Genomic DNA, 19,802 nt, shown 5'->3' on the forward strand with positions numbered 1-19,802 from the left:
TGAGGCACAAAGAGAGCATCGAAAAACACGTGACAAACACATCTAAGTCTAACATACTTCCTATGCATAGGCATCTTATAGGAAAACAAATTATCAAGGCAAGCAAAAACTAGCATACGCAAGGAAGCGGAAAGAAACAATAGCAATCTCAACATAACGAGAGGTAATTTAGCAACATGAAAATTTCTACAACCATATTTTCCTCCCTCATAATAATTATATGTAGGATCATAAGCAAATTCAATAATATAGCTATCACGAAACATATGCTTAACACGATCCACATGTATGCAAAGTTGACACTCTTCCAAAATAGTGGGATTAACATTAACTAAAGTCATGACCTCTCCCAACCCACTTTTATCAAAAACTTCATAAGATTGAACATTTTCCAAAATATGTGGGATCTAAAGTTGACACTCTTCCAAACCCATTTTCAATATTATTGCAAACATTATTATCAATCTCATATTCATCATGGGGAGTAAGTAAATTTTCAAGATCGTAAGAAGAATCACCCCAATCATGATCATTGCAACAAGTAGAGGACATAGCAAAACTAGCATCCCCAAGCTTAGGGTTTTGTATATTATTAGCACAATTGACATCAAGAGAATTCATAGTAAAATCATTGCAATCATGCTTTTCATCAAAGGAACTACCAAGTATGGGTGCAATAGCAACGATCTCATGTTTAACATAAGGAACTATAGCTAATTCATCTTCATAAATATTGGCATCATGGCCACAAGAATAGCAAGCATCATGTTCATCAAGGGATATTTCAATCAAATCATCGGAATCATCATTATCTATAGATTCATGCATATCATTATTTTCTTCCAAAGCAACAGTCAGTCTCTCAATAAATTCTTTGACATAGACATTATGAGCATAGTTTTCATAGCAATATTTAAGTATGTCAAAATTTTCAGATTCGTAGAGAGTAATATCATACTTTTCAATCAAAGAAGCAACTTCATAAGCACCCTTAAAAGCAACAAATTCTTCAATTTGTTCGATATCATTGTAACTATAAACACCCTTTGCATAAGAACATAAGATTTCATTATCACTAAGGTAGGGAAGGTGTTTTTTAGGGTTTTCAGAGCAACAAGTAAAATCATAAATTTCACAAAGATTCCAAGCATAACACATCAATTTGTTTATTTGATTCCATAAGAGTCTCCCTTTTTCAGACAAACGGTGACGCACAAAATGAGCATGCTCATCTAAAGATTTCCCATCAACTAGGCTAGTTGGGGTTTCAGCACGAGCGCATAAGGATCGAAGATGATCCAAGTAGAACACTTTGAGTGGATCCATATCAATAGATTTTTAGCAAGCAAAGATGCAAGCAAATAGAAGGCACGTGGAAACACAAACAAAAAGGCATACGGGGAGAAGGCGAATAAAAACGGCAAGGGTGAAGTGGGGGAGAGGAAAACGAGAGGCAAATGGCAAATAATGTAATGCGGGAGATAAGGGATTGTGATGGGTACTTGGTATGTTGACTTTTGCGTAGACCTCCCCGGCAACGGCGCCAGATATCCTTCTTGCTACCTCTTGAGCACTGCGTTGGTTTTGTTGGGAATCGTAGCATAATTTAAAATTTTCCTACGCTCACCAAGATGCATCTATGGAGTCTACTAGCAACGAGGGGAAAGGAGTGCATCTACATACCCTTGTAGATCGCGAGCGGAAGCGTTCCAATGAACGTGGATGACGGAGTCGTACTCGCCGTGATCCAAATCACCGATGACCGAGTGCCGAACGGACGGCACCTCCACGTTCAACACACGTACGGTGCAGCGACGTCTCCTCCTTCTTGATCCAGCAAGGGGGAAGGAGAGGTTGATGGAGATCCAGCAGCACGACGGCGTGGTGGTGGAAGTAGCGGGTCTCCGGCAGGGCTTCGCCGAGCTTCTGCGAGAGAGAGAGAGGTGTTGCAGGGGAGGAGGGAGGCGCCCAAGGCTGTAGGGTGCTGCCCTCCCTCCCCCCCCCCTTTATATAGGCCCCTGGGGGGTTGCGCCAGCCCTGGGAGATGGGATCTCCAAGGGGGGGCGGCGGCCAAGGGGGGGAAGGGGTTGCCTTGCCCCCCAAGGCAAGGGGGAAGCTCCCCCCCCAGGGTTCCCAACCCTAGGCGCATGGGGGGAGGCCCAAGGGGGCGCCCCAGCCCACTAAGGGCTGGTTCCCTTCCACTTTCAGCCCACGGGGCCCTCCGGGATAGGTGGCCCCACCCGGTGGACCCCCGGGACCCTTCCGGTGGTCCCGGTACAATACCGGTAACCCCCGAAACTTTCCCGGTGGCCGAAACTGGACTTCCTATATATAATTCTTCACCTCCGGACCATTCCGGAACCTCTCGTAACGTCCGGGATCTCATCCGGGACTCCGAACAACTTTCTGGTTTCCGCATACATATATCTCTACAACCCTAGCGTCACCGGACCTTAAGTGTGTAGACCCTACGGGTTCGGGAGACATGCAGACATGACCGAGACGCCTCTCCGGTCAATAACCAACAGCGGGATCTGGATACCCATGTTGGCTCCCACATGTTCCACGATGATCTCATCGGATGAACCACGGTGTCTAGGATTCAATCAAGCCGTATGCAATTCCCTTTGTCAATCGGTATGTTACTTGCCCGAGATTCGATCGTCGGTATCCCAATACCTTGTTCAATCTCGTTACCGGCAAGTCTCTTTACTCGTACCGCAATGCATGATCCCGTGACTAACGCCTTAGTCACATTGAGCTCATTATGATGATGCATTACCGAGTGGGCCCAGAGATACCTCTCCGTCACACGGAGTGACAAATCCCAGTCTCGATCCGTGCCAACCCAACAGACACTTTCGGAGATACCCGTAGTGCACCTTTATAGTCACCCAGTTACGTTGTGACGTTTGGCACACCCAAAGCACTCCTACGGTATCCGGGAGTTGCACGATCTCATGGTCTAAGGAAAAGATACTTGACATTGGAAAAGCTCTAGCAAACGAAACTACACGATCTTTTATGCTATGCTTAGGATTGGGTCTTGTCCATCACATCATTCTCCTAATGATGTGATCCCGTTATCAATGACATCCAATGTCCATAGTCAGGAAACCATGACTATCTGTTGATCAACGAGCTAGTCAACTAGAGGCTTACTAGGGACACGTTGTGGTCTATGTATTCACACATGTATTACGATTTCCGGACAATACAATTATAGCATGAATAATAGACAATTACCATGAACAAAGAAATATAATAATAACCATTTATTATTGCCTCTAGGGCATATTTCCAACAGTCTCCCACTTGCACTAGAGTCAATAATCTAGTTACATTGTGATGAATCGAACACCCATTGCGTCCTGGTGTTGATCATGTTTTGCCCTAGGGAGAGGTTTAGTCAACGGATCTGCTACATTCAGGTCCGTATGTACTTTACAAATATCTATGTCTCCATTTTGAACACTTTCACGAATGGAGTTGAAGCGACGCTTGATATGCCTGGTCTTCCTGTGAAACCTGGGCTCCTTCGCAAGGGCAATAGCTCCAGTGTTGTCACAGAAGAGAGTCATCGGGCCCGACGCATTGGGAATCACCCCTAGGTCGGTAATGAACTCCTTCATCCAGACTGCTTCCTGTGCTGCCTCCGAGGCTGCCATGTACTCCGCTTCACATGTAGATCCCGCCACGACGCTTTGCTTGCAACTGCACCAGCTTACTGCTCCTCCATTCAAAATATACACGTATCCGGTCTGTGACTTCGAGTCATCCAGATCTGTGTCGAAGCTAGCGTCGACGTAACCCTTTACGACGAGCTCTTCGTCACCTCCATAAACGAGAAACATATCCTTAGTCCTCTTCAGGTACTTCAGGATATTCTTGACCGCTGTCCAGTGTTCCTTGCCGGGATTACTTTGGTACCTTCCTACCAAACTTACGGCAAGGTTTACATCAGGTCTGGTACACAGCATGGCATACATAATAGACCCTATGGCCGAGGCATAGGGGATGACACTCATCTCTTCTATATCTTCTGCCGTGGTCGGGCATTGAGCCGTGCTCAATTGCACACCTTGCAATACAGGCAAGAACCCCTTCTTGGACTGATCCATACTGAACTTCTTCAATATCTTGTCAAGGTATGTACTCTGTGAAAGACCAATGAGGCGTCTTGATCTATCTCTATAGATCTTGATGCCTAATATATAAGCAGCTTCTCCAAGGTCCTTCATTGAAAAACACTTATTCAAATAGGCCTTTATACTTTCCAAGAATTCTATATCATTTCCCATCAATAGTATGTCATCCACATATAATATGAGAAATGCTACAGAGCTCCCACTCACTTTCTTGTAAACACAGGCTTCTCCATAAGTCTGTGTAAACCCAAACGCTTTGATCATCTCATCAAAGCGAATGTTCCAACTCCGAGATGCTTGCACCAGCCCATAGATTGAGCGCTGGAGCTTGCATACTTTGTTAGCATTCTTAGGATCGACAAAACCTTCCGGCTGCATCATATACAACTCTTCCTTAAGGAAGCCGTTAAGGAATGCCGTTTTGACGTCCATCTGCCATATCTCATAATCATAGTATGCGGCAATTGCTAACATGATTCGGACGGACTTCAGCTTCGCTACGGGTGAGAAAGTCTCATCGTAGTCAACCCCTTGAACTTGTCGATAACCCTTAGCGACAAGTCGAGCTTTGTAGATGGTCACATTACCATCCGCGTCCGTCTTCTTCTTAAAGATCCATTTGTTTTCTATGGCTCGCCGATCATCGGGCAAGTCAGTCAAAGTCCATACTTCGTTTTCATACATGGATCCTATCTCGGATTTCATGGCTTCTAGCCATTTGTCGGAATCCGGGCCCGCCATCGCTTCTTCATAGTTCGAAGGTTCACCGTTGTCTAACAACATGATTTCCAGGACAGGGTTGCCGTACCACTCTGGTGCGGAACGTGTCCTTGTGGACCTACGAAGTTCAGTAGTAACTTGATCCGAAGCTTCATGATCATCATCATTAACTTCCTCCCCAGTCGGTGTAGGCACCACAGGAACATTTTCCCGCGCTGCGCTACTTTCCGGTTCGGAAGGGGTGACTATCACCTCATCAAGTTCCACTTTCCTCCCACTCAATTCTTTCGAGAGAAACTCCTTCTCTAGAAAGGACCCGTTCTTGGCAACGAAGATCTTGCCTTCGGATCTGAGGTAGAAGGTATACCCAATAGTTTCCTTAGGGTATCCTATGAAGACGCATTTTTCCGATTTGGGTTCGAGCTTTTCAGGTTGAAGTTTCTTGACATAAGCATCGCATCCCCAAACTTTTAGAAACGACAGCTTAGGTTTCTTCCCAAACCATAATTCATACGGTGTCGTCTCAACGGATTTCGACGGAGCCCTATTTAAAGTGAATGCGGCAGTCTCTAAAGCATAGCCCCAAAATGAGAGCGGTAAATCGGTAAGAGACATCATAGATCGCACCATATCCAATAGAGTGCGATTACGACGTTCGGACACACCATTTCTCTGAGGTGTTCCAGGCGGCGTGAGTTGTGAAACTATTCCACATTTCCTTAAGTGTGTACCAAATTCGTGACTTAAATATTCTCCACCACGATCTGATCGTAAGAATTTTATTTTCCTGTCACGTTGATTCTCAACTTCACTCTGAAATTCCTTGAACTTTTCAAAGGTTTCAGACTTGTGTTTCATTAGGTAGACATACCCATATCTACTTAAATCATCAGTGAGAGTGAGAACATAACGATATCCTCCGCGAGCCTCAACACTCATTGGACCGCACACATCGGTATGTATGATTTCCAATAAGTTGGTTGCTCGCTCCATTGTTCCGGAGAACGGAGTCTTGGTCATCTTACCCATGAGGCATGGTTCGCACGTGTCAAATGATTCGTAATCAAGAGACTCCAAAAGTCCATCTGCATGGAGCTTCTTCATGCGCTTGACACCAATGTGACCAAGGCGGCAGTGCCACAAGTATGTGGGACTATCGTTATCAACTTTACATCTTTTGGTATTCACACTATGAACATGTGTAACATCACGTTCGAGATTCATCAAAAATAAACCATTGACCAGCGGGGCATGACCATAAAACATATCTCTCAAATAAATAGAACAACCATTATTCTCGGATTTAAATGAGTAGCCATCTCGAATTAAACGAGATCCAGATACAATGTTCATGCTCAAAGCTGGCACTAAATAACAATTATTGAGGTTTAAAACTAATCCCGTGGGTAGATGCAGAGGTAGCGTGCCGACGGCGATCACATCGACCTTGGAACCATTCCCGACGCGCATCGTCACCTCGTCCTTCGCCAGTCTCCGTTTATTCCGTAGTTCCTGTTTTGAGTTACAAATATGAGCAACCGCACCGGTATCAAATACCCAGGAGCTACTACGAGTACTGGTAAGGTACACATCAATTACATGTATATCACATATACCTTTGGTGTTGCCGGCCTTCTTCTTGTCCGCTAAGTATTTGGGGCAGTTCCGCTTCCAGTGACCACTTCCCTTGCAATAAAAGCACTCAGTCTCGGGCTTGGGTCCATTCTTTGACTTCTTCCCGGTAACTGGTTTACCGGGCGCGGCAACTCCCTTGCCGTCCTTCTTGAAGTTCTTCTTACCCTTGCCCTTCTTGAACTTAGTGGTTTTATTCACCATCAACACTTGATGTTCTTTTCTGATCTCTACCTCAGCTGATTTCAGCATTGAATATACCTCAGGAATGGTCTTTTCCATCCCCTGCATATTGAAGTTCATCACAAAGCTCTTGTAGCTTGGTGGAAGCGACTGGAGGATTCTGTCAATGACCGCGTCATCCGGGAGATTAACTCCCAGCTGAGACAAGCGGTTGTGCAACCCAGACATTCTGAGTATGTGCTCACTAACAGAACTGTTCTCCTCCATTTTACAGCTGAAGAACTTGTCGGAGACATCATATCTCTCGACCCGGGCATGAGCTTGAAAAACCAGTTTCAGCTCCTCGAACATCTCATATGCTCCATGTTTCTCAAAACGCTTTTGGAGACCCGGTTCTAAGCTGTAAAGCATGCCGCACTGAACGAGGGAGTAATCATCAGCACGCTGCTGCCAAGCGTTCATAACGTCTTGGTTCTCAGGGATTGGTGCTTCACCTAGCGGTGCTTCTAAGACATAATCTTTCTTGGCTACTATGAGGATGATCCTCAGGTTCCGGACCCAGTCCGTATAGTTGCTGCCATCATCTTTCAGCTTGGTTTTCTCTAGGAACGCGTTGAAATTGAGGACAACGTTGGCCATTTGATCTACAAGACATAGTGTAAAGATTTTAGACTAAGTTCATGATAATTAAGTTCATCTAATCAAATTATTTAATGAACTCCCACTCAGATAGACATCCCTCTAGTCATCTAAGTGAAACATGATCCGAATTTAACTAGGCCGTGTCCGATCATCACGTGAGACGGACTAGTCAAGATCGGTGAACATCTCCATGTTGATCGTATCTTCTATACGACTCATGCTCGACCTTTCGGTCCTCCGTGTTCCGAGGCCATGTCTGTACATGCTAGGCTCGTCAAGTCAACCTAAGTGTATTGCGTGTGTTCCGAGGCCATGTCTGTACATGCTAGGCTCGTCAACACCCGTTGTATTCGAACGTTAGAATCTATCACACCCGATCATCACGTGGTGCTTCGAAACAACGAACCTTCGCAACGGTGCACAGTTAGGGTGAACACTTTCTTGAAATTATTATAAGGGATCATCTTACTTACTACCGTCGTTCTAAGCAAATAAGATGCAAAAACATGATAAACATCACATGCAATCAAATAGTGACATGATATGGCCAATATCATCATGCTCCTTTGATCTCCATCTTCGGGGCACCATGATCATCTTCGTCACCGGCATGACACCATGATCTCCATCATCATGATCTCCATCATTGTGTCTTCATGAAGTCGTCACGCCAACGATTACTTCTACTTCTATGGCTAACGCGTTTAGCAACAAAGTAAAGTAAATTACATGGCGTTATTCAATGACACGCAGGTCATACAAAATAATAAAGACAACTCCTATGGCTCCTGCCGGTTGTCATACTCATCGACATGCAAGTCGTGATTCCTATTACAAGAATATGATCAATCTCATACATCACATATATCATTCATCACATCTTCTGGCCATATCACATCACATAGCACTTGCTGCAAAAACAAGTTAGACGTCCTCTAATTGTTGTTGCAAGTTTTTACGTGGTTTGTAGGTTTCTAGCAAGAACGTTTCTTACCTACGTATGACCACAACGTGATTTGCCAATTTCTATTTACCCTTCATAAGGACCCTTTTCATCGAATCCGTTCCGACTAAAGTAGGAGAGACAGACACCCGCTAGCCACCTTATGCAACTAGTGCATGTCAGTCGGTGGAACCTGTCTCACGTAAGCGTACGTGTAAGGTCGGTCCGGGCCGCTTCATCCTACAATGCCGCCGAAACAAGAAACGACTAGTAGCGGCAAGAAGAATTGGCAAACTCAACGCCCACAACTGCTTTGTGTTCTACTCGTGCATAGTAACTACGCATAGGCCTGGCTCATGATGCCACTGTTGGGAATCGTAGCATAATTTAAAATTTTCCTACGCTCACCAAGATGCATCTATGGAGTCTACTAGCAACGAGGGGAAAGGAGTGCATCTACATACCCTTGTAGATCGCGAGCGGAAGCGTTCCAATGAACGTGGATGACGGAGTCGTACTCGCCGTGATCCAAATCACCGATGACCGAGTGCCGAACGGACGGCACCTCCGCGTTCAACACACGTACGGTGCAGCGACGTCTCCTCCTTCTTGATCCAGCAAGGGGGAAGGAGAGGTTGATGGAGATCCAGCAGCACGACGGCGTGGTGGTGGATGTAGCGGGTCTCCGGCAGGGCTTCGCCGAGCTTCTGCGAGAGAGAGAGAGAGGTGTTGCAGGGGAGGAGGGAGGCGCCCAAGGCTGTAGGTTGCTGCCCTCCCTCCCCCCCCTTTATATAGGCCCCCTGGGGGGGCGCCGGCCCAGGGAGATGGGATCTCCAAGGGGGGGCGGCGGCCAAGGGGGGAAGGGGTTGCCTTGCCCCCCAAGGCAAGGGGGAAGCTCCCCCCCCTAGGGTTCCCAACCCTAGGCGCATGGGGGGAGGCCCAAGGGGGGCGCCCCAGCCCACTAAGGGCTGGTTCCCTTCCACTTTCAGCCCACGGGGCCCTCCGGGATAGGTGGCCCCACCCGGTGGACCCCCGGGACCCTTCCGGTGGTCCCGGTACAATACCGGTAACCCCCGAAACTTTCCCGGTGGCCGAAACTGGACTTCCTATATATAATTCTTCACCTCCGGACCATTCCGGAACCTCTCGTGACGTCCGGGATCTCATCCGGGACTCCGAACAACTTTCGGGTTTCCGCATACATATATCTCTACAACCCTAGCGTCACCGAACCTTAAGTGTGTAGACCCTACGGGTTCGGGAGACATGCAGACATGACCGAGACGCCTCTCCGGTCAATAACCAACAGCGGGATCTGGATACCCATGTTGGCTCCCACATGTTCCACGATGATCTCATCGGATGAACCACGGTGTCGAGGATTCAATCAATCCGTATGCAATTCCCTTTGTCAATCGGTATGTTACTTGCCCGAGATTCGATCGTCGGTATCCCAATACCTTGTTCAATCTCGTTACCGGCAAGTCTCTTTACTCGTACCGCAATGCATGATCCCGTGACTAACGCCTTAGTCACATTGAGCTCATTATGATGATGCATTACCGAGTGGGCCCAGAGATACCTCTCCGTCACACGGAGTGACAAATCCCAGTCTCGATCCGTGCCAACCCAACAGACACTTTCGGAGATACCCGTAGTGCACCTTTATAGTCACCCAGTTACGTTGTGACGTTTGGCACACCCAAAGCACTCCTACGGTATCCGGGAGTTGCACGATCTCATGGTCTAAGGAAAAGATACTTGACATTGGAAAAGCTCTAGCAAACGAAACTACACGATCTTTTATGCTATGCTTAGGATTGGGTCTTGTCCATCACATCATTCTCCTAATGATGTGATCCCGTTATCAATGACATCCAATGTCCATAGTCAGGAAACCATGACTATCTGTTGATCAACGAGCTAGTCAACTAGAGGCTTACTAGGGACACGTTGTGGTCTATGTATTCACACATGTATTACGATTTCCGGACAATACAATTATAGCATGAATAATAGACAATTACCATGAACAAAGAAATATAATAATAACCATTTATTATTGCCTCTAAGGCATATTTCCAACAGGTTTTCCCTTGAAGAGGAAAGGGTGATGCAGCAAAGTAGCGTAAGTATTTCCCTCAGTTTTTGAGAACCAAGGTATCAATCCAGTAGGAGGCTACGCGCGAGTCCCTCGCACCTACACAAAACAAATAAATCCTCGCAACCAACGCGATAAGGGGTTGTCAATCCCTTCACGGTCACTTACGAGAGTGAGATCTGATAGATATGATAGGATAATATTTTTGGTATTTTTGTGATAAAGATGCAAAGTAAAATAAAAGCAAAGTAAAAAAGCAAAGGAAATAACTAAGTGTTGGAAGATTAATATGATGAAGATAGACCCGGGGGCCATAGGTTTCACTAGTGGCTTCTCTCAAGAGCATAAGTATTTTACGGTGGGTGAACGAATTACTGTTGAGCAATTGACAGAATTGAGCATAGTTATGAGAATATCTAGGTATGATCATGTATATAGGCATCACGTCCGAGACAAGTAGACCGACTCCTGCCTGCATCTACTACTATTACTCCACTCATCAACCGCTATCCAGCATGCATCTAGAGTATTAAGTTCATGGAAATAGAGTAACGCCTTAAGCAAGATGACATGATGTAGAGGGATAAATTCATGCAATATGATAAAAAAACATCTTGTTATCCTCGATGGCAACAATACAATACGTGCCTTGCTGCCCCTACTGCCACTGGGAAAGGACACCGCAAGATTGAACCCAAAGCTAAGCACTTCTCCCATTGCAAGAAAGATCAATCTAGTAGGCCAAACCAAACTGATAATTCTAAGAGACTTGCAAAGATAACCAATCATACATAATAGAATTCAGAGAAGATTCAAATATTGTTCATAGATAAAATTGATCATAAACCCACAATTCATCGGTCTCAACAAACACACCGCAAAAAGAAGATTACATCGAATAGATCTCCACGAGAGAGGGGGGAACATTGTATTGAGATCCAAAAAGAGAGAAGAAGCCATCTAGCTACTAACTATGGACCCGAAGGTCTGAGATAAACTACTCACACTTCATCGGAGAGGCTATGGTGTTGATGTAGAAGCCCTCCGTGATGGATGCCCCCTCCGGCGGAGCTCCGGAACAGGCCCCAAGATGGGATCTCGTGGGTACAGAAGGTTGCGGCGGTGGAATTAGGGTTTTGGCTCCGTATCTGATCGTTTGGGGGTACGTAGGTATATATAGGAGGAAGGAGTACATCGGTGGAGCAACAGGGGGCCCACAAGGGTGGAGGGCGCACCCTGGGGGGTAGGCGTGCCCCCCTACCTCGTGGCCTCCTCTTTTGTTTCTTGACGTAGGGTCCAAGTCTCCTGGATCATAATCTTCCTAAAAATCACGTTCCCGAAAGTTTCATTCCGTTTGGACTCCATTTAATATTCCTTTTCTGCGAAACTCTGAAATAGGCAAAAACAGCAATTCTGGGCTGGGCCTCCGGTTAATAGGTTAGTCCCAAAAAAATATAAAATTGAATAATAAAGCCCAATAATGTCCAAAACAGTAGATAATATAGCATGGAGCAATCAAAAATTATACATACGTTGGAGACGTATCAAGTGCCCATACCCATGTGATTATGTCTCCTTCTTCGGTGATGGTGATGTACTATTCTTGGCGATAATGCCCCTCAGGATACGATTCTCTTCCTCGATCTTATTGAGTTGGTGCTTGAGATCCATTATCTCCTTACGAAGCTTCTCTGTAACGGCTAAAGCCCCTTTCACCCAAGGGTGTTGCATAGCTGCGGGAGAACAAGTGACACTCTTCTTCATATTTTCATAAGAAAGAAATTTAACATTGGAAGGGATAACCGAGTTTGGAATAGCTGAGCTCTGTAGTTCCACCATCGTGAACCCAGCTCGGAAGCGAGAAGTGACTTCTTGATCCTCCATGGCATCTATCCTCATCAAATCAGCCTCCATCTCTTCATCCGTTGCTGGCCCAAAGTGGTCAGCATCGCTGTTTGTTCTTGGTCTCGATGCCGGATGAGACACCCGGCTCTCCCCGACTGACTCTTGAGAAGACATCTTGCTCTAATCTGCAGCGGCAACAGCTCGAAACAAGAACAGAGGATATTTGCGTGATACAAGAGTCAAAACCTTCGAGAGATTATATAATGAATTTTTACCGACCAAAATACGTATCGTGCAAGAAAACGGAGTCCGGAAAGCACCCGAGGTGCCCACGAGGTAGGGGGCGCGCCCAGGGGGTAGGGCGCGCCCTCCACCCTCGTGGAGCCCTCGTGTCCTTCCCGGACTGCTTCTTATTTTTCTATTTTTCCAAATATTCCAGAACGGAGAAATATTGCCATAAAAACTGTTTTGGAGTTGGTTTACTTACCGTACCACATACCTATTCCTTTTCGGAGTCTGAAATGTTCCGGAAAGCGTCCCTTATGTATTCCTCCGGGGTTACGGTTTCAATAACATTGGTTTCAACATTTATGGGATTACCTGAGATATAATGTTTGATTCTTTGACCGTTCACCACCTTCAGATTTGTGCCTTCGAAGTTGTTGATTTTTATGGCACCGGAACGATAGACCTCCTCGATAACGTAGGGGCCTTCCCATTTAGAGAGAAGTTTTCCTGCAAAAAATCTTAAACGAGAGTTGTATAGCAATACATAATCACCAACATTAAACTCACGCTTTTGTATTCTTTTATCATGCCATCTTTTAACTTTTTCTTTAAACAACTTGGCATTTTCATAAGCTTGGGTTCTCCATTCATCAAGTGAGCTAATATCAAATAACCTCTTCTCACCGGCAAGTTTGAAATCATAATTGAGCTCTTTAATAGCCCAATAAGCCTTATGTTCTAGTTCGAGAGGTAAGTGACATGCTTTAGCATAAACCATTTTATACGGAGACATACCCATAGCATTTTTATATGCAGTTCTGTAGGCCCATAATGCATCATCAAGTTTCTTGGACCAATTCTTTCTAGATCTATTAACAGTCTTTTGCAAAATTAATTTGAGTTCTCTATTACTCAAATCTACTTGACCACTAGACTGCGGGTGATAAGGAGATGCAATTCTATGATTAACATCATACTTAGCAAGCATTTTACGAAAAGCACCATGAATAAAATGTGAACCACCATCAGTCATTAAATATCTAGGGACTCCAAACCTCGGAAAAATAACTTCTTTAAGCATTTTAATAGAAGTGTTATGATCAGCACTACTAGTTGGAATAGCTTCTACCCACTTAGTAACGTAATCAACAGCAACTAAAATATGTGTATATCCATTAGAGGCAGGAAAAGGTCCCATATAATCAAAGCCCCAAACATCAAATGCTTCAATAACAAGTGAATAGTTCATAGGCATTTCTTGACGTCTACTAATGTTACCAATTCTTTGACATTCATCACAAGATAAGACAAACTTACGGGCATCCTTGAAGAGAGTAGGCCAATAAAAACCGGATTGCAATACCTTATGTGCAGTTCTATCTCCAGCGTGGTGCCCTCCATAAGCTTCGGAGTGACACTTGCGTAGGATCTTTTCCTGTTCATGCTCAGGTACACAACGTCTAATAACACCATCTACTCCTTCTTTATAAAGGTGTGGGTCATCCCAAAAATAATGTCTCAAGTCATAGAATTTTTTTTCTTTTGCTGGTATGTGAAACTAGGTGGTATAAATTTAGCAACGATGTAATTAGCATAATCAGCATACCATGGAGTAGTACGAGAGGCATTTATGACATTTAATTGCTCATCAGGAAAGCTATCATCAATAGGTAGTGGGTTGTCAAGAACATTTTCTAACCTAGACAAGTTGTCTGCAACGGGGTTCTCAGCTCCCTTTCTATCAACAATATGCAAATCAAATTCTTGTAGCAAGAGAACCCATCTAATAAGTCTAGGTTTAGCATCTTTCTTTTCCATAAGATATTTAATAGCAGCATGATCCGTGTGAATAGTTACTTTAGAATCAACAATATAAGGTCTGAACTTATCACAAGCAAATACGACTGCTAAGAATTCTTTTTCAGTAGTAGCATAATTTCTTTGAGCATTGTCTAGAGTTTTACTAGCATATTGAATAACATTTAATTTCTTATCAACTCTTTGCCCTAGAACAGCACCTACAGCATAATCACTAGCATCACACATAATTTCAAAGGGTAAATTCCGATAAGGTGGCTGGACAATAGGTGCAGAGATCAATGCTTTCTTAAGTATTTCAAATGCTTCTACACAATCATCATCAAAGACAAATGGTATATCTTTTTGCAATAAATTAGTCAGAGGCCGAGAAATTTTTGAGAAGTCCTTAATGAACCTCCTATAAAAACCGGCGTGACCAAGGAAACTTCTTATACCTTTGATGTCCTTGGGACATGGCATCTTTTCAATAGCATCAACCTTGGCTTTATCAACCTCAATACCTCTTTCAGAAACTTTATGCCCCAAGACAATACCTTCATTAACCATAAAGTGGCACTTTTCCCAATTCAAGACAAGATTAGTTTCTTCACATCTCTGCAAAACTCGATCAAGGTTGCTCAAGCAATCATCAAAAGAGGATCCATAGACGGAAAAGTCGTCCATGAAAACCTCACAAATCTTTTCAGAAAAGTCAGAGAATATAGCCATCATGCATCTTTGAAAGGTAGCAGGTACATTACATAAACCAAAAGGCATGCGTCTATAAGAAAAAGTACCAAAAGGGCAAGTAAAAGTAGTCTTTGATTGATCATTGGCTGACACAGGTATTTGAGAGAAACCAGAATAACCATCTAGAAAGCAAAAATGTGTATGTTTGGATAATCTTTCTAGCATTTGATCGATAAAAGGTAAGGGGTAATGATCTTTTTTAGTAGCCTTACTTAATTTGCGGAAATCAATTACCATCCTATAACCTGTAATAATTCTTTGCGGAATCAATTCATCTTTATCATTAGGAAGGACAGTAATACCTCCCTTCTTAGGGACACAATGGACTGGACTTACCCACTGACTATCAGCAACGGGATAAATTATACCTACCTCAAGGAGCTTTAGTATTTCCTTTCTTACCACTTCTTTCATTTTAGGATTCAGCCGTCGTTGATGATCACGAACTGGTTTGGCATCTTCTTCCAAATTTATTTTATGTTGACATAGAGTGGGACTAATGCCCTTAAGATCATCAAGAGTATATCCAATAGCAGCACGGTGCTTCTTCAGAGTTTTCAATAATCTCTCTTCTTCATGCTCTGAAAGGTTAGCACTAATAATAATAGGATATATCTTTTTCTCATCAAGATAAGCATATTTAAGAGTATCAGGCAACGGTTTAAGCTCAAACACGGGATCACCCTTGGGTGGAGGAGGATCCCCTAGGATTTCAACAGGCAAATTGTGTTTCAGGATAGGTTCCTGTTTAAAGAATACTTCATCTATTTCCCTTCTTTCATTCATAAACATATCATTATCATGGTCTAGCAAATATTGTTCTAAAGGATCACTAGGAGGTACGGCAATAGAAGCAAGACCAATAATTTCATCCTTACTAGGTAATTCTTCTTCACGGTGTTGTCTACTAAATTTAGAGAAATTAAACTCATGAGACATATCACCCAAACCAATAGTAATAACATCCTTTTCACAGTCTATCTTAGCATTAACAGTGTTCAAGAATGGTCTACCAAATATAATGGGACAAAAGCTATCTTGTGGGGAACCAAGAACAAGAAAATCGGCAGGATATTTAGTTTTCCCACACAAGACTTCAACATCTCTAACAATTCCCATTGGTGAAATAGTATCTCTATTGGCAAGTTTAATTATGACATCAGTATCTTCCAACTCAGCAGGTGCAATATCATGCATAATTTCTTTGTATAAGTCAAAAGGTATTGCACTAGCACTAGCACCCATGTCACATAAGCCATGATAACAATGATCTCCTATTTTAACAGAAATAACAGGCATGCCTACCACAGGTCTATGTTTATCTTTAGCACAAGGTTTGGCAATTCTAGCAGTTTCCTCACAGAAATAAATAACATGCCCATCGATATTATCAGACAAGAGATCTTTAACAATAGCAATATTAGGTTCAACTTTAATTTGCTCAGGAGGTGTATAAGTCCTAATATTGCTTTTACGAACAACAGTTGAAGCTTTAGCATGATCCTTTATCCTAACAGGAAAAGGTGGTTTCTCAACATAAGAAATAGGAACATTAGGATCATTATAAGTGATATTCTTTTCTTCAACTTTAATAGGTGCAGCTACTTTTACTTCTATGGGAGGATGATATTTAAACCACTTCTCCTTGGCGGATCAACATAAGTAGCAAAAGATTCACAGAAAGAAGCTACTATCTCAGAGTCAAGTCCATATTTAGTGCTAAACTTACGGAAAACATCGGTATCCATAAAAGATTTAACACAATCAAACTTAGGTGCCATACCTGACTCCTTACCTTCGTCGAGATCCCAATATTCAGAGTTGCGTTTAATTCTATCCAATAAGTTCCATTTGAATTCAATAGTCTTCATCATAAAAGAGCCAGCACAAGAAGTATCGAGCATGGTGCGATTGTTATCAGAAAGCCGAGCATAAAAACTTTGAATAATTATTTCTCTTGAGAGCTCATGATTGGGGCATGAATATAACATTGATTTAAGCCTCCCCCAAGCTTGAGCGATGCTTTCTCCTTTGCGAGGCCAAAAATTATATATATAATTGCGATCACGATGAACAAGATGCATAGGATAAAACTTCTGATGAAATTCCAATTTCAATCGTTTATAGTTCCATGATCCCGTATCATCACATAGCCTATACCATGTCGATGCATCTCCCTTAAAATATAAAGGGAAGACCTTCCTCTTAATAACATCACCGGGTATACCTGCAAGCTTAAATAATCCACAAACTTCATCCACATATATTAGGTGCTCATCAGGATGCTTTGTTCCATCCCCTGCAAAAGGATTAGCTAGCAGTTTTTCTAACATACCCGAAGGAATCTCAAAGTGGACATTTTCATTTTCAGTAGGTTCAGTAGGTTGAGGAGCAACTCTTTTCTCTACTGGTCGGGGTGAAGATACCCCGAACAAGCCCCTCAGAGGATTACTTTCCATAGTAGCAAGTGACAGTAAATTTCAGCACACTATATAAATTTTTCCTTACCAAATTCCACCTACCAAAGGCGCTTCACTCCCCGGCAACGGCGCCAGAAAAGAGTCTTGATGACCCACAAGTATAGGGGATCTATCGTAGTCCTTTTGATAAGTAAGAGTGTCGAACCCAACGAGGAGCAGAAGGAAATGATAAGTCGTTTTCAGCAAGGTATTCTCTGCAAGTACTGAAATAAGTGGTAACAGATAGTTTTGTGATAGGATAATTTGTAACGAGCAACAAGTAACAAAAGTAAATAAAGTGCAGCAAGGTGGCCCAATCCTCTTTGTAGCAAAGGACAAGCCTGGACAAACTCTTATATAGAGAAAAGCGCTCCCGAGGACACATGGGAATTATCGTCAAGCTAGTTTTCATCACGTTCATATGATTCGTGTTCGGTACTTTGATAATTTGATATGTGGGTGGACCGGTGCTTGGGTGCTGTTCTTACTTGAACAAGCATCCCACTTATGATTAACCTCTATTGCAAGCATCCGCAACTACAACAAAAGTATTAAGGTAAACCTAACCATAGCATGAAACATATGGATCCAAATCAGCCCCTTACGAAGCAATGCATAAACTAGGGTTTAAGCTTCTGTCACTCTGGCAACACATCATCTACTTATTACTTCCCAATGCCTTCCTCTAGGCCCAAATAATGGTGAAGTGTTATGTAGTCGACATTCACATAACACCACTAGAGGATAGACAACATACATCTCATCAAAATATCGAATGAATACCAAATTCACATGACTACTAATAGCAAGACTTCTCCCATGTCCTCAGGAACAAACGTAACTACTCACAAAGCATATTCATGTTCATAACCAGAGGTGTATTAATATGCATATAGGATCTGAACATATGATCTTCCACCAAATAAACCAACAAGCATCAACTACAAGGAGTAATCAACACTACTAGCAACCTACAGGTACCAATCCCAGACTTTGAGACAAGAATTGGATACAAGAGATGAACTAGGGTTTGAGAGGAGATGGTGCTGGTGAAGATGTTGATGGATATTGCCCTCTCCCGATGAGAGGAGCATTGGTGATGACGATGGCGATGATTTCCCCCTCCCGGAGGGAAGTGTCCCCGGCAGAACAGCTCTGCCGGAGCCCTAGATTGGTTCCGCCAAGGTTCCGCCTCGTGGCGGCGGAGTCTCGTCCCGAAAGGTTGCTTATGATTTCTTTTCCTGGACGAAAGACTTCATATAGCAGAAGATGGCCACCGGAGGACCAACAGGGGGCCCACGAGGCAGGGGCGCGCCCTGGGGGGTAGGGCGCGCCCCCCACCCTCGTGGACAGGTGATGGCCCCCCCTGACGTATTTCTTCCGCTCAGTGTTTTTTATTATTTCCAAAAATAACTTTCGTGGAGTTTTAGGACTTTTGGAGTTGTGCAGAATAGGTCTCTAATATTTGCTCCTTTTCCAGCCCAGAATTCCAGCTGCCGGCATTCTCCCTCCTTATGTAAACCTTGTAAAATAAGGGAGAATAGACATAAGTATTGTGACATAACATGTAATAACATCCCATAATGCAATAAATATCGATATAAAAGCATGATGCAAAATGGACGTATCAGAGACTTGCTTGTATCTCCTACTGGATTGATACCTTCGTTCTTAAGTGAGGGAAATACTTATCTCTACTTTGCTGCATCAACCTTTCCTCTTCAAGGGAAAAACCAACTCAAGCTCAAGAAGTAGCAAGAAGAATTTCTAGCACCGTTGCCGGGGAGATATACATCGAGCCTACCAAGTACCCATCATAAACTCTCATCTCTTGCATTACATTATTTTCCATTTGCCTCTCATTTTCCTCTCCCCCACTTCTAAAACGTTTTTAGAAAAATACAAAAAGATTTGCCTTTTTATCACCCTTCTTCCGTTCGTCTTTTCGTTTGCTTTTTGGTTGCTCGTGTGCTAGATATCTTGCTTTGTCACGATAACTCAAGAGAATACCAAGTTGTGTGACTTTTCCAATACTAATAATAATGATTTTATTAGTACTCCGATTGCTCCCGCCACTAGTGCGGAATCTTATGAAATTAATGCCGCTTTGCTGAATCTTGTAATGAAAGATCAATTTTCCAGCCTTCCTAGTGAAGATGCCGCATCCCATCTAAATAATTTTGTTGAGTTGTGTGGTATGCAAAAGAAGAAAGATGTGGATAATAATATTGTTAAGTTGAAGTTATTTCCGTTCTCACTACGAGATCATGCTAAAACTTGGTTTTCATCTTTGCCTAAAAATAGTATTGATTCATGGAATAAGTGTAAAGATGCTTTTATTTCCAAGTATT

The sequence above is a fragment of the Triticum aestivum genome, chromosome 3D (genome assembly GCF_018294505.1).
Source record: "Triticum aestivum cultivar Chinese Spring chromosome 3D, IWGSC CS RefSeq v2.1, whole genome shotgun sequence".
In the NCBI taxonomy this organism is placed as follows: domain Eukaryota; kingdom Viridiplantae; phylum Streptophyta; class Magnoliopsida; order Poales; family Poaceae; genus Triticum; species Triticum aestivum.